This window comes from Gracilinanus agilis, chromosome 2 (assembly GCF_016433145.1).
Source record: "Gracilinanus agilis isolate LMUSP501 chromosome 2, AgileGrace, whole genome shotgun sequence".
NCBI classification, from domain to species: domain Eukaryota; kingdom Metazoa; phylum Chordata; class Mammalia; order Didelphimorphia; family Didelphidae; genus Gracilinanus; species Gracilinanus agilis.
In genome coordinates, this window is record NC_058131.1 from 80,626,692 (window position 1) to 80,640,696 (window position 14,005).

General features: G+C 38.2%; 1 non-coding gene across 1 annotated transcript; it reads left to right on the forward strand.

Moving 5' to 3' along the window:
* Positions 1 to 8,600: 8,600 nt before the first annotated feature.
* Positions 8,601 to 8,725, forward strand: LOC123238543. Its single transcript, XR_006505699.1, has one exon. It is a non-coding gene; the product is annotated as a U6atac minor spliceosomal RNA (small nuclear RNA).
* The last annotated feature ends 5,280 nt before the right edge of the window (positions 8,726 to 14,005 follow it).

Below are 14,005 nucleotides of genomic sequence, written 5' to 3' on the forward strand. Positions count from 1 at the left end.
CTGCTAGCATGCAGAGAGTTAGGACAACTTTTTCAAGATTCAAAGAATCATAAGTTTTTGAACAGGAAGAAATCTCAGAGGCTGTCTAATTTAACCCATAAATGAACAAGGACCCTCTCTACAAAATATATGGTCCTTTGATTTTTTTTTGAAAGACAAAGGTAATAATGACATGGCATAAAAGATAAAATGATGTGAGATAAAAGATAAAGTAGAGATAAAATTTACCATCTCCAGAGGCAACCCATTCCACTTTTAGATAGCCCTGATGAGAAGCTTTTCTTTGTCTTAAACCTAAATTTGACTTATAACTTAACTTATGACTTGACTTTCCTTCATGTTCCTCCTGGTTCTGACTACTAGAATTAAGCTAAATAAATTGAATTCCCCTTCTATATGATAGCTCTTCAAATGATTAATGATAACTACCATGTCCTAACTAAGTCTTCTAGCTTATTCTTTTAATTGATCTTTATATTATATAATTTAAAACCTTTACCACAATTATAAAATTTTAAAGCCTTAGATATATGCCATTTGCCCTCCATATGTTTTCTTGATTTTGAATTTTCTTCCCAAAATTCAGTGTCTAGAAATGAGTATAATTAATTACTCCAGAGGTGGGATGATGAAAGCAACATGCAGCAGGAATGTCCTCTGACTCCTCTTTAATCCTAAATACTTTTCCTCTCAATGCAAGTCAAGATTGTACACTACTGACTTCTAAACAGTCTGCAGTCCAATACAACTCTTAGAATTTTTTTATGTGAATTATTGTCTAACCATGCCACCCCCATCTTGTTCCTGTAACAATGATTTTTTGGATCCAAGTTGAGTTTGCATTTGTCTGTATTAACCTTTATCCTATTGCAGTAGACAGCCTACTGTTCTGGTTCGTTGAGATATCTTTAAATCTTTACCATCATATGATGCATTTACTGTCCCATAAATGTTGTGTTATCTGCAAATTCAAAAAGCATGATATTTATATCTTTATTGAAAACATCAATAAATAGCACAGGGCCAAGTAGAGAGGGCTAGAGCACATTAATGGAGACTTTCTTCTAGCTGACATCAAACTGTCAATGACTGCTCTTTGAATCTGGCTATTTAATCAGTTCCAAAGTCAATTGTACCAATCTCTAGTGCTCACATCTCCTTAGCTACACCACAAGAATAGCACAAAGACCTCTGATAAATACCTTGCTAAAATCTAGATAACCTATATCTAAACTCTATCTAGCATTCCTCTTATCTACAAGTTTAGTGACCCCAGCAAGACAAAAGGAAATAAGGTTGTTCTGGCATGACTTGTTTCTGATGAAACCAGGCTGACTCTTTGTGGTCACTGCTTCCTTTTCTAAATGTTCACTAATCATACTTTCATACTTTGTTTTAGAACTATACCAAGAATCTAAGATACCCTCAATAACCTACAATTTTCATTCTCTTCCCATTCTTGAAAAGTGGGGAAACATCTACTCTCGTGAATCCTATTCTACTTCTTTCTATCTCTTTCATTTTCCATAGTCTTTCTAAGATCACTGATGTTGTCTCAACCATAATATCTGCTGGCTCTTAGTATTTGCTGTGTGACTGTGAGCAAGTAACTTAAGCTCTGTCTGCCTCAATTTCCTCAGTTATGAAATGGGAATCATCAGAACATTTACATCCCAGGATTGTTAGGAGGATCAATGAGATAATATCTATAAAGGACTTAGCACAATGCCTGACACAGAGTAGGCACTATATAAATACTTGTTTCCTTCCACTTCTATATGAGCATGCATTCATCTGAACCTGGTTCACTGAACTCATCCTAGACTCCTGGAGGCTCTCTTACTATCTACCTCCCTCTTTAGGAATCAATACCTTTTTTTTTGGTCTCTTCTTTCCTGTGTGATGTTCATATATAGACTCAGAAGTAAAATAAGAGTTGAATAGTTTGGAAGTGAATTTAGTTAAATACAATTAAAGTGAACTGAGATGTTATATAGTAACTGAGAAACCAGAATGGTAGCCAGGAAAGGATAGTTTAGGTTTTTCTCCTGAAATGGTTTCTGTAGTCCAGGGAAAATAAAATATCTTCTCTGTGTCTTGGTTTCCTCCTCTGAAAATATGGATAATCATTTAAAGAAGTATGGCTTAGGGACTAGACTTGGAGCCAGAAGAACTTAGGTTCAAATCCCATTGGTCCCAGGCAATTTACTTGATCTCTGGACCTCAGTTTCCTCATCTATAACATGAGGGGATTGAATTAACTTTATGATTCTCTGATCCTACATCCTATTCAGTAAATTGGCTTGCATAATCCTAGTGAAGGGAGTTTTGTGAAGGTTTATAAAGAGGAGGAGAATTTGGAAATAGCATGATTTCTGTCCCAACTGTGCCATTCTGGTAATTATTGGGTTGAGCCTTCTTTGAGACCATATAAATAAAGAAATGCCAATATGATATACATAAAGTATTTAGGAATGGGCTACCCTTGACAGAGATTTTCTTTTTGAGGTCAGGTGGGAAGGAGCTTTGAAAATTTATGTACTGAGCTAGCAAAAGGGAGATGAAATATCTTTTCTTTTAGAATTAGCTATTTGGGTATAGGCCTGATGTCACAGAATTCTTAGTCTGTTTGAAGCTTTAACAACTTAAAAAATTTCCTAAAACATTTAAGACATGTTGCCCTCCCCTCAAATGATGATTTACATAGAAGATGACTTTAAATGCTTTCATTTAGTTTTCTCCATAAAGATTTTCCTCCTCTTTTCCTCTTTTGGCCAGATGCCTTCCACTTATATTCAAAGGGATTGGTCACCAGCCCTTTTCTCCTAGGATGCAGAGAAAGAAGACAAAAGAGATGTGGCTCAAATCAGAATTCCGTTGCCTGGTGGCAATTCTAGGCGGAAGTGGGCAGGGCAAGATGATACTTTCAGCTAAAGTACAACCTGGAGATGACTTACAGGCTCCTGATGTATCTGAGCTACCTTTTCCCATTGGCATGGGCAATAAAGAGTGGAATCTACCATTTTATTTCCTGTCAAATGCTGAGATCTCATATTTTCCAGGAAGAAAATCTTGTCTCTGAGGCCTGGCTTGGCTAGAATCCATTTTACTGCTATAGAGAGATAGGTCTGTCTTACCTGGTTTGATTTGGGACAATCATCATTATTCCATGATTATCTTTTTTTAAAACCTTTAACTTCCATGTTAGAATCATTACTGTGTTTTGGTTCCAAGGCAGAAGAGTGATAAGGATTAGGCAATGGGGATCAAGTGACTTGCCCAGGGTCACACAGCTAGGAAGTGTCCAAGGGCAAATTTGAACCTCAGACCTCCTGTCTCCAGGCCTGGTTCTCAATTCACTGAGCTACCCAGCTGCCTCCCCCACAGTTATCTTTTAAACCATAGATTCCCACCTTTGAAATAGTAGAATATTTAGTAGAATTTAGCATAGAAAATTTCCACAGGAAATTTAGCAGAAATATGAATTTTTACCATGTTTCTCAAACTTTTTGGTCTCGGGGCTTCTTTCCACTCTTAAGAATTGTTGAAGGAAGCAGCTGAGTAGCTCAGTGGATTGAGAACCAGGCCTAGAGATGGGAGGTCCTGGGTTCAAATCTGCCCTTGGACACTTCCTAGCTATGTGACCCTGGACAAGTCACTTGACCCCTATTGCCTAGTCCTTACCACTCTTCTGCTTTGGAACCAATACAGAGTATTGATTCCAAGATAGAAGGTAAGGGTTTTTAAAAAAAAGAATTATTGAAGACACCCCTCTCAATAAGTTCTACTTATGTGGAATCAATATTTGTTGCATTAGAAATTAAAACATTTTAATATTGTTATAAAATAGTATTGACCTTGAATATGCCTTGAAAAGGATTCCTACAAAATGACCTGAGAACCACTGGCATAGAGGATAGAGTGTTGGAGTTGGAATCAGGAACAGTTGAGTTTGGACCCCAAGCTACTCTTTGTGTTCCAGTTTTTTCATCTGTTAAATCAGAGAGTTGAACTTGATAATCTTAAGAACCCTTCCAACCTTAAAACTCCTAGAAAACTTCTAGAAGGAATAAAAACTCGAGAGCTCTGGAGTCAGAGACAGAAACCCTAGATGAAAATTCCAAATCTGCCACTTATTCTCTTTGAGATTTTGAGAAGAAATTAATTTAACTTTCAGGATCTGTTTCCTCATCTAGAAAATGAGAGACTTGAAGTGTGTGACCTCTAAAGGGCCTTTCAGCTCTAAGTCTGATGATTCTATCATAGTATAAATACATGACAGTTTCCATGTTTGTGACTGAGCATTGGCAGCAGTTACTGGACTTGGAGTCCACCAATCTGAATTGGAAGAAGTCTCATTTTGCCACTCATTACCTATGTGATCACAGACAAGTCCCGGAGTCTCAGTCTTCTCCTCTGTAAATGGAGTGGGTTGGACTCAATAATCCCTAAAGACTCTCTGAGCCCTAAATCTTATGATCCCATGATCCTTCTTCAGCTGGCTAGAACATTTCTGAAAAGTTGTTTTTAATGCCATGGGTGAGTCACCTCACTTTTCTAGCCTTCAATTTCATCATCTGTGAAAAGAGAGGGTTAGACTACCTGGTCCCTGAAACTGGTTCCCACTTTAAAGCCTATGATCCTGGGATTACATTTCCCTTTGCTATGGAATCTCAGCCTTCCCTGGACTGGGGCCAAAGCTTGTCTGCTCCACCATTTTGTCACTTTCCCTCTCCGCCTTTTGGAGAGATTGGGACTCATTCATACAGTGATGATTTTGACCTCCTCATGACTCTTAGTTTAAAGAAATGTAATGACAGAGAGTAGAAAAGTTAGGGAAAATGGGGAAGGAATTTATCCCAGGGAGGGGGCCAGGCAGATAGAAAGAAAAAAGAAATAGAAACAGAGATATAGAAGAGGAAGGAAAGAGAGACAGAGGACAGAGACGGAGAGACAGAGACAGAGAGGAAAAGAGAGGAAGATAAAGGGACAGACAAACAGACAGACAGACAGAGACAGAGAGACAAAGTAAGAGAGAGGAAGGTAAAAGGAGAGAGAGAGGGAGAGAGAGACAGAGACACAGAGACACACACACAGAGAGAGACAGAGACAGAGACAGAGAGAAGGAGAGCAAGATAAAAGGAGAAAGAGTGACAGAAAGAGAGAAAGAGAGAGAGAGAGAGAATTTTTTTGTTCAGGGAAATTAAGCATAAGAAGGGAAATCTGGAAAACAAGACAACTTACTTAACTTGATTAACTCTTTAAAAATATTTAGGGAAAATGGTAAAACATTGAACTGCTTCTTAGAGCCAGGGCAAAGGTAGCATTTTATTAGGCTTTTTTTCTGAGCTTGGAAACCCCTGAGATTGTGAGGCCTGACTGCCTTTCCAATGGGGGTGGGGAGGTGAAGACTTATTGTGGAAGATGGGTAATTCTCAGTTGCTGTACACCTTGGCATTCCAGTTGATGTTGTGGAGACCAAAGATTTTGGAGAAAAAGCTGTTGAGCTGCTTCTCCTGCTGTAGGCACCTTTCCAGATGACATGCCCCCCTGGTTCTAATAGTTGTGTCAGGCCTGAGAATCCTAGAACCATAGGATTTAGAACAGAAAACTGAGGTCTAGAAAGAAGAAATCCCTTGCCATGTATTCCTCAAGTAAAAATCAACAGAACTGAAATTTAAACTCAATCCTCTTGACACCAAGCCTGGCAACCTTTTTTCTCTTTGTCTTGGGTGCAATTTAATGAATAAAACACTATGGATTGAGTCAGGGTGTCCTACATCAAACCTTACTGCTGACACTTCTCATCTTTTCTGGGGGTAGGGGGAGCATTAGGTGGGATGGGTGGGAACAATCAGATTGCAATTTGATTCACCAAAATAATAAAAATGAAGCAGTGAATCAGCTGAGGACAAATGCTACTCTGGTCAAATGACTTAATCTCTCTATCCTCGTGTATAAAATGATAATGATATTACCTGTATTTTCTATCTTATTGCCAGTCTGGTGAGCCTTAAGAGAGATAACTTATGTTAAGCACTTTCCAAACTCCCAAGTGCTATGTAAATATAAAATGTCAGATTTGGGGAATTATAGTCATTATTTTGATTGATGCTTCATTGGAACAAATTGGTAAACTCATTCTTGGCTAGTTTTATGTCATTTCTTTTTCATTTTGATGGCCCAGTTTTGGGGTCCCATTGTCCCCACTGACCCACCCCAAGTTCCAAAGGATGACCCTAGTGAAGAATCCTTGAAGGATGACACTTTGACCTCTTCATTATACCCCATGACCCTGATATCACTCAGACCTATTAACAGAGCTCCCAACCAGGTGACTCTTGGCCAGAGCCCAGCAGAGTCCAATGTGATTTGGGATTCAGTGTTCTAAACGAGCCACTGATTAGCTAGTAATCAACCAGTGATTAGCAGGCTGGGGTCACCAGGAGTTCAGTTCTCATTGTTCCTTGTAAGAATCCTGGAATGTTTGCAAGGATGCTGTCCATTGTAAACTCTGATCCAGAGAGATTTGATTAGGGGAAAGAAAAATCTTTTTGTGCTTTTCCTCCCACCCCCAATAAAGCATCAAGCACGTCCACACTGGGGAGGGAGGCAGTGGGTGCCCAGGACTCACTGTTATCTTTTTCAGTTAAAAAATAAAAGTGCTGTGAATAAGTTTGGGCAATCATTCAATCAATAAACATTTATTGAGCACCCACTATATACTGGGCACTGTGCTAAGAGCTAGGTATAAAAAAAGGGGCAAATGACAGTCTCTGCCCTTGAGGAATTCACTGTATAATGGACAAGTAGGAAAAGTAATGGGTTAAATGGAAGGCGATCTCACATCATTGAGCCTCAGATTTAAGGGACCTCATAGTCAAAACCCTACTATCCATTAGGAATTCCTAATATAGTACTACTGGAAAATGTCCAGTTGAAGACCTTCAGTTATGGAGAGCTCACTGTCTTTCCAAGCAGCTCATGCCTCTACCTTTGGACAATTCTAATTACAGTGAGAGTTTTCCCCATTTCTATCCTCTTCTCTCATCCTATTATCAGGTACAACTCTTTCTCTCTCTTCACTTTCCATCTGTTGCTCTTGCTCCTGGCCCCTGGAGCCAAATAGTCCCAATCTTCCAATCTGCCTTCCACATGGCAGTCCTTCTGATATATGAAGACCAAAATTTATACCTCCTCAAAGTCTTCCCTTTCTAGGCTAAAGATCTCCAGCTCCTTCAACCTGATGTGGCCTGGGTACCAACCCTGTCACCGTATCTACCTCCAGATAAGCATGTTCCAGTTTGTTTAGGTCCCTCTTAAAGTATGGCACTCAGAACTAAATATCATCCTTTAGAAAAGAGGAGGAGTTGCTAATTTGCTTTATGACAGCAGACAAAGTTCTCCCTGAGCCTCAGTTTCCCACTGTATAAATAACTAAGGGATCAGACTAGATAAGAGATTTTTATCTAGAGTCTGTAAATTAAAAATGTATATTGATAACTTCTAAATATATTCTTTCCTTTGTAATCCTATGCATTTTATTTTATGTATTTAAAACATTATCCTGAAGAATCCATATGTTTTACCAGATAGCTAAAGAGGTGCATGGCCTCAAAATATTAAGAACCTTTAAACTAAATGATCTTAAAAGTTCCCTTTGACTCAGAGATCCTATTTCCTACAAGGAGAATCCTAAATACCATATGGCTCAAGTAGGTCATTGCATAATCTTTATTAAAAGCACCAGTCCATTTTGGATATAGCAATAGGGAAATATGCATCCTTAGCTGGAGAAATCCCAGTTTTGTCCTATAGCACTACACCAGTCCTTTTCTGTATTTTAAACCACAAGGAAGTCACATTGGACTTATAATCATGTTCAGCCACCCAGCTGAAAGATGAATCAATTTATGAGGGAAAAAAAATCCAACAGACTTCTGACCTTGGCTACCTAACAGTGTTTCTAGTTTATTTTTTGCTTGTTTACTATTCCAAGAAGTAAGAATAATAGCTCATGTTTCCATGGTACTTTGTGAATTATAAACTGTTTCCGTATAATACCCCTGTGAGGATTATTTCTACCTCCATTTTATAGATAGGAAAACTGAGCTTCATAAAGTTAAAGCTGTTTGCTCATGGACATGGACAGTTAAGTATGACAGCCCAGATGTGAATCCAAGTCTGATGAGTATTCACTGCTCTTTCCAAGGCATGGTATGGCTTCTGTCATAAGGGAATACACACCTTCCAAATGGCAGATTTAATTATTGTGGCAGTTAAATTAGATTTGGGGGGAAACAAGAAGAGGAATTCTTTTGAACAAGTGGATGATGGACAAAGGCAGGCCCTTCAGCAAGGGAGGGGGTTGTGGCTTGCCAAGTTTGAAAGAAGTCTATTAAGGGCAATGTCTTCATCCCATCAGGCTGTCCAAGCTACTGAGTAAGTTGGCAAGAGTCTGAAATGGCCATAGGTCAGATGTATTCACTGCCCTTAACATTACTTAGCCATGTCCCTTTGTTCACCCCATTCATCTTGCCTGAAATGTCTCGCTTTTCTTCTGTGACCATAGGTCCTGCTCTTCTTTCAAGGTTCAACTGGTGTTATATAAAGGAAAAAGTTAGCACTCCTTTTGCTAAAGATGGAAGAGAGGTTAGTTGCCTTTCATATACATGCTATGGTTAAGAGTTGCCTCTTTCTCTGATCCACCCAATCAATTCCTTCTGTTCTATTCTGTTTTAAGACAATGAAATCAAAAGAACAAGCATCGCCTAAGAGGAGGCAAAATTAACTATATTTGCATATGATACAATAGTTTATTTAGAAAATCCTAGAGAGTCAATGAAAAAATTAATCAAAACAATTAGTGACTTAGGGTAAAATAGCAGGATGCAAAATAAAATACACAAAAAAATCAACAGCTGTTCAGTATATTACTAACAAAACCCAGCAGGAGATTGGAAAAAGAATTTCCAATAGAAATAACTGCAAAATGCAGAAAATATATGTGAGTAAATCTACCAAGACATACTTAGGACTTACATGAATATGTAGCATTCCATCTGGTCCCACTTTCCTAATTCTCCAAATTATTTCTTGTATTGGCAGGTTGGGTCACCAGAGGACAGTTGACAACTCCCTATTCTAAATAAAGATCATCCTGAGGAGCTAGGCTTCTATTACTGTCACTCATAAGCCCCTTTCAGGTGTCCTTCCCCTTAACTATCAGTCTTTTAGTAAAGATATTACCTGAGAAGGCATAGCAAAAATAATTGTTTTTTATATACTTTCCTGCTGCACACATAAGATCTCTAGGGACAGTGGGCTCAGTCTTAAGATACAAAGGAAATGACATAAACACCTAGAGAACACATAAAATAGAGGACGTAGCTTTCAACTCCAGGCACCAGGAGACCTTTTCTCCTTTCATGGAGTCCACACCAAGTTCCCCTTAGCATAGTTCTTTGTTGGACTCTTAGAATTGGTGTTTTTCTAGAATCCATAGCTGAAATTTCTCTGGATCATCTTTGAGTGACTGTCTTTTCTGCATCTCATTACAGCTGTTTCCACTACCATTGGATGGTAGCCCTTCAGTGGCCACTGTTACTACTACCAATCAGTTCTTTTAAGATCTCTAATGGGATTTTGGGTTCCCTGAAGCTCACAAGTTTGCATGGCCACTCCAAACTCTTCAAATTGTTGTATCTTTTCATGCAAACAAGTACTTCTCATATGCCCCAAGAAGATTTAAGACAGAGGAAAGAGCACTAAGTAAACAAAAATAATTAGAATTGCCCTTTATATCAGACTAAAACATTAGAAACAAAATGGACAATTGCTGATTGGGGAATAGCTGACCAAATTATACTAACATAATATAATATTAGTATGCTATAATAAATGGATACTGTGAAGAATTGAGAGAAAAGTATAAAGACTTATATGAACTGAGACAGAGCAAAATAGGAGATCAGTTTTCAATGCTGGCCACAATAATGTAAAAAAATGTACATCACATGAGCTCTGAGGATCTTTACCTCAATTCCTAACCTTCTAGAAAATTATCAGGTTGTATAGAAAGGCTCCATCTTGCCCTCAGGATGAAATAGGAAGTCCAAAACCCTTTAGATCCTTCCAAACTTGAAAATTTCTTCTCTGGCCAAAGTAGGGAGTGGAGACTGGCCAAAGCAAAGGATTCTCCCTCATCCCCATATATTTCTTCTACTAGAATTTTACTGGAAGTTCATGCTTGCTCCAACTTCTGAAATTATTTGATCCCGGCAAGCTCAATGTTTTTTTAATATTGAATCCAGGGGACATGATGAAATATTTCAGCCAATTAGAACAGACTTCCTATTTAAAATCATTCTACTCGAGGGGCAGCTGGGTAGCTCAGTGGAGTGAGAGTCAGGCCTAGAGACAGGAGGTCCTGGGTTCAGGCCTGGCCTCAGCCACTTTCCAGCTGTGTGACCCTGGGCAGGTCACTTGACCCCCATTGCCCACCCTTGCCAATCTTCCACCTATGAGACGGTGCACCGAGGTATAAGGGTTTAAAAAAAAAAAAAAAAAAAAAAGGAAATACATTACATTAAAATCATTCTACTCGATTAAATGGCTTTAAAAAACATGTCACACTTAAAATCTATGATTAATTATTGATAAATAATTGATTAATAACTTATCACTAGAAGCTGGGTGGGATGCATTGACTGAATAGCTTCAATTACACCCTTACAGAAGACTGTTGAACTCTGATAGCTTTAATGACCAGTTGTGACTTCAAAGGACTTGATGAAGAAGGTTGCTTCTCCCCATTGGGCAGAGAGGTAGAAGGTAAAAGGTATCTATTTTTAGATTTGTTCAAATATGTTGATTTGCCTGGGACTGTACTTCTTTGTTACAAGGAGGGTTCAATTTGGAGAAGCAGGAACAGGATGCCTCTCAGAAGTATCAGGCTAGGGGGAAAAAAAGCACCAATAAAATTTTTAAATAAATAAAAGATGTTGATAACCTCTTGTCAGGTAGGTTGTAGAAGGCAATCCTATTGAGGGTTGGGCTGGGCTTAGGTTGATAACCCTTTTTTGTGTCTTGGGGAAAGAAAAGGGAAGTGATAAACATTCATATAGTACTTACTATGTGCCAGGTAGTAGGCTAAATACTTTTCATGAATATTATCTAATTTGATGCTTTCAATAACCCTATGAGGTAGGTGCTATTTTTTACTCCCATTTTTAACTTGGGAAACTGAGGCAATTACACAGATAATAAGTATATGAGGTTGGATTCTAACTTAGAACTTCCTGCCTTCAGACCCCGGGTCCTTTGGACAGTTTGTTGAAGTCTATGGATTCCTTCTCAAGTCAATATTCATAAATTCAAAAAATAATACATATAGGTTCATAAAGGAAACCATTTCTATGGAAATACAGTCTTCAGAATAATATTTAAAATGAACAAATTCATGAGCACCAGGTTAAGAATCCCTGTATTTAGTACTGATATTCCTTCTAACTCTGATGTGCTATTTCTATGGATTCCAAGGCCCCCTCTTCCATGATCTGGAAACTCACTGTGATCTCATCCTCTTATGAACTCCTAAAGCAAGTGTCTTTAATCCTAATTTGGCAATGATCCTTGCCTTCCTTCTATTGTCATTGAATTTTTCCTGCGTACATGTCATCTTCCAATTAAATGAAAACTAAAAAAAGACACAGTGATCTTAGGGCACATTATAAGAAGTCAGATATCCAGAGAAAGGAAGGGGATAGTTTGGCTGATCTCTTCCCTGGTCATATCACATCTGGGGTATTGTGTTCAATTCTATGACCACCATTTAAGAAGGATATTGATAAGGTGGAATGTGGCTAGAGAAAGGTGACCTGAAGGCCATGCCATACATAGATGAGTTAAAGGAAGTTGAAAAGTGTAAGGAAGAAGTCATCCAGCCAATGAATTTAAAATAGCATATCTTTCAACATGTACTCCCTCTTGGCTTCCAAGCCCTTGGTTTTCCTGACCACCTAGCCTATTCAGAAGCTTAAAGCGCAGTAGTGAAAGGGAACCTTGTTCTGGTATTAACCCAGATTTCTAGCCCTAACTCTTCATTGTTTTCCCTCCCTTATTATTCTGTGTTTAGAGGAGAAGATATTTTTTCTCCCTTATAATAGAGGGAGTCAGAACTATACATATCTGACTTGTCCTTGCCTTTTCCTTATTCTCCTTACTACCTTTAATGCTTTCCATTCATTCTTCAGAATGAGAAAGTTGTCGAAGAAGGGAAAGTGTGAGGTTTTGAAGACTCATGCCAATAGAGGATTCACCATGGAGTTCCTACCTCTTCTGAACTGGCCAAAAGACCAGAGACCCACAGCTGCTTATGGAAAGGATGACTCAGTATGAGTCCAGCCAAGTCCCTGTTCCTCCTAAAGGACCTAATGATGTAACCTAAGGACTCTGGTCCTTATTACTCCCCCCCCCCGAAAGTTAGCTAGGTTCAATGGATATAGTGCTGGGCTTATTGTTAGCAAGTCATTTAATTGTTTCAGGTATGTCCAATTTTTTTATTAAATATTATTTTTAATTAAATCTAGAAACAATTTTCAGTGATTGTTTTTGACATTTTGTGATTCAGATTCTCTTCCTCTATCTTCTCTCCCTCCCAAGTTAGTAAATCATTTGACATAGGTTATAATAGTACTTTCATACAATCTATATTTCCATATCCCCCATGTCATGACTAAAGACACATTTCATATATACAATGAAAAAGTTAGGAAGGAAATAAAGTGAAGGACAGTATGCTTTGATCTTCAATCAGATTTCAACAATTTCTTCTTTGACTATGGATAGTCTTAAAATAATTTTTTTAAAATCATGAATCCCTTTGGAACCTTGCTTTGCTGATAATAGTTTAGACCTTTATGGTTAGTCATTATTACAATATTGCTGTTGCTGTGTACAGTGATCTCCTGGATCTGCTCACTTTACTTTGCATCAGTTCATTAAAAGTCTTTCCAGATTTTTTCTGAACCCATCTTGTTCATCATTTCTTTTGGCACAATAGAATTCCATTACAAATATATGCCAGAGCTTGTTCATCCATTCTCCAGTTGATGGACTACCCCCTCAGTTTCCAGTTATTTGCTGCTACAAAAAGAGCTGCTAAAAATATTTTTGAACAAGTCAGTCCTTTTCCCCTATCTCTGATCTCTTTGGGATACATACTTAATAGTGGTAATACTGAGTCAAAGGTATGCATAATTTTATCGTGTTTTAGGCATGGTTCCATGGTTCCATATTGCTCTTCAGAATGGTTGTATCACTTCACAATTCCACAACATTGCATTAGAGTCTTGATTTTCCCACATCCCATCCAACATTTATCATTTTCCTTTTGGGTCAGTATCTGACTGTTTGTGATCTCATTAAGAGTTTTCTTGGCAAAGATACTGAATGTTTGCCATTTCTAGTTCATCTTATAGTTGAAGAAACTGAGGAAAAAAGGTTAATTGACTTGCCCAGGCTTCCACAGCTACTAAGTATCTGAAGCCAAATGAGTCTTCCTGATTTCAGGCCCAATGCTATATCTACTATGTCATCTAGCTGCCTTGAATCAAGAAGACCTGAGTTTAAATTCAGCAGTAGACATGTCTTAGCTGTATGCTGTATGACCCCAGGGCAAGACACTTAACTTCCATCTGCCTCATCTGTAAAAAAGAGATAATAATAACATCTACCTCTCAGGATTGTTGTGAAGACCAAATGAAATGATATTTGTAAAATACTTAGCACGGTGCCTGGCACACAGTATGTACTTAATAAGTGCTTATTTCCTTCTTTCTTTCCCTTAATATTTCTGCACTACAGCTCAAAATTTGTAGCTTCTACTATTGCTTCCCATTATGTTCTGATACCAGGCTAAGCAAATCAAACTTTCTTCTGATTGACATCCCTTATATTGATGCTTTTAGTGTGTAATTTACTCATCTGTCAAATGAGGAGTTTG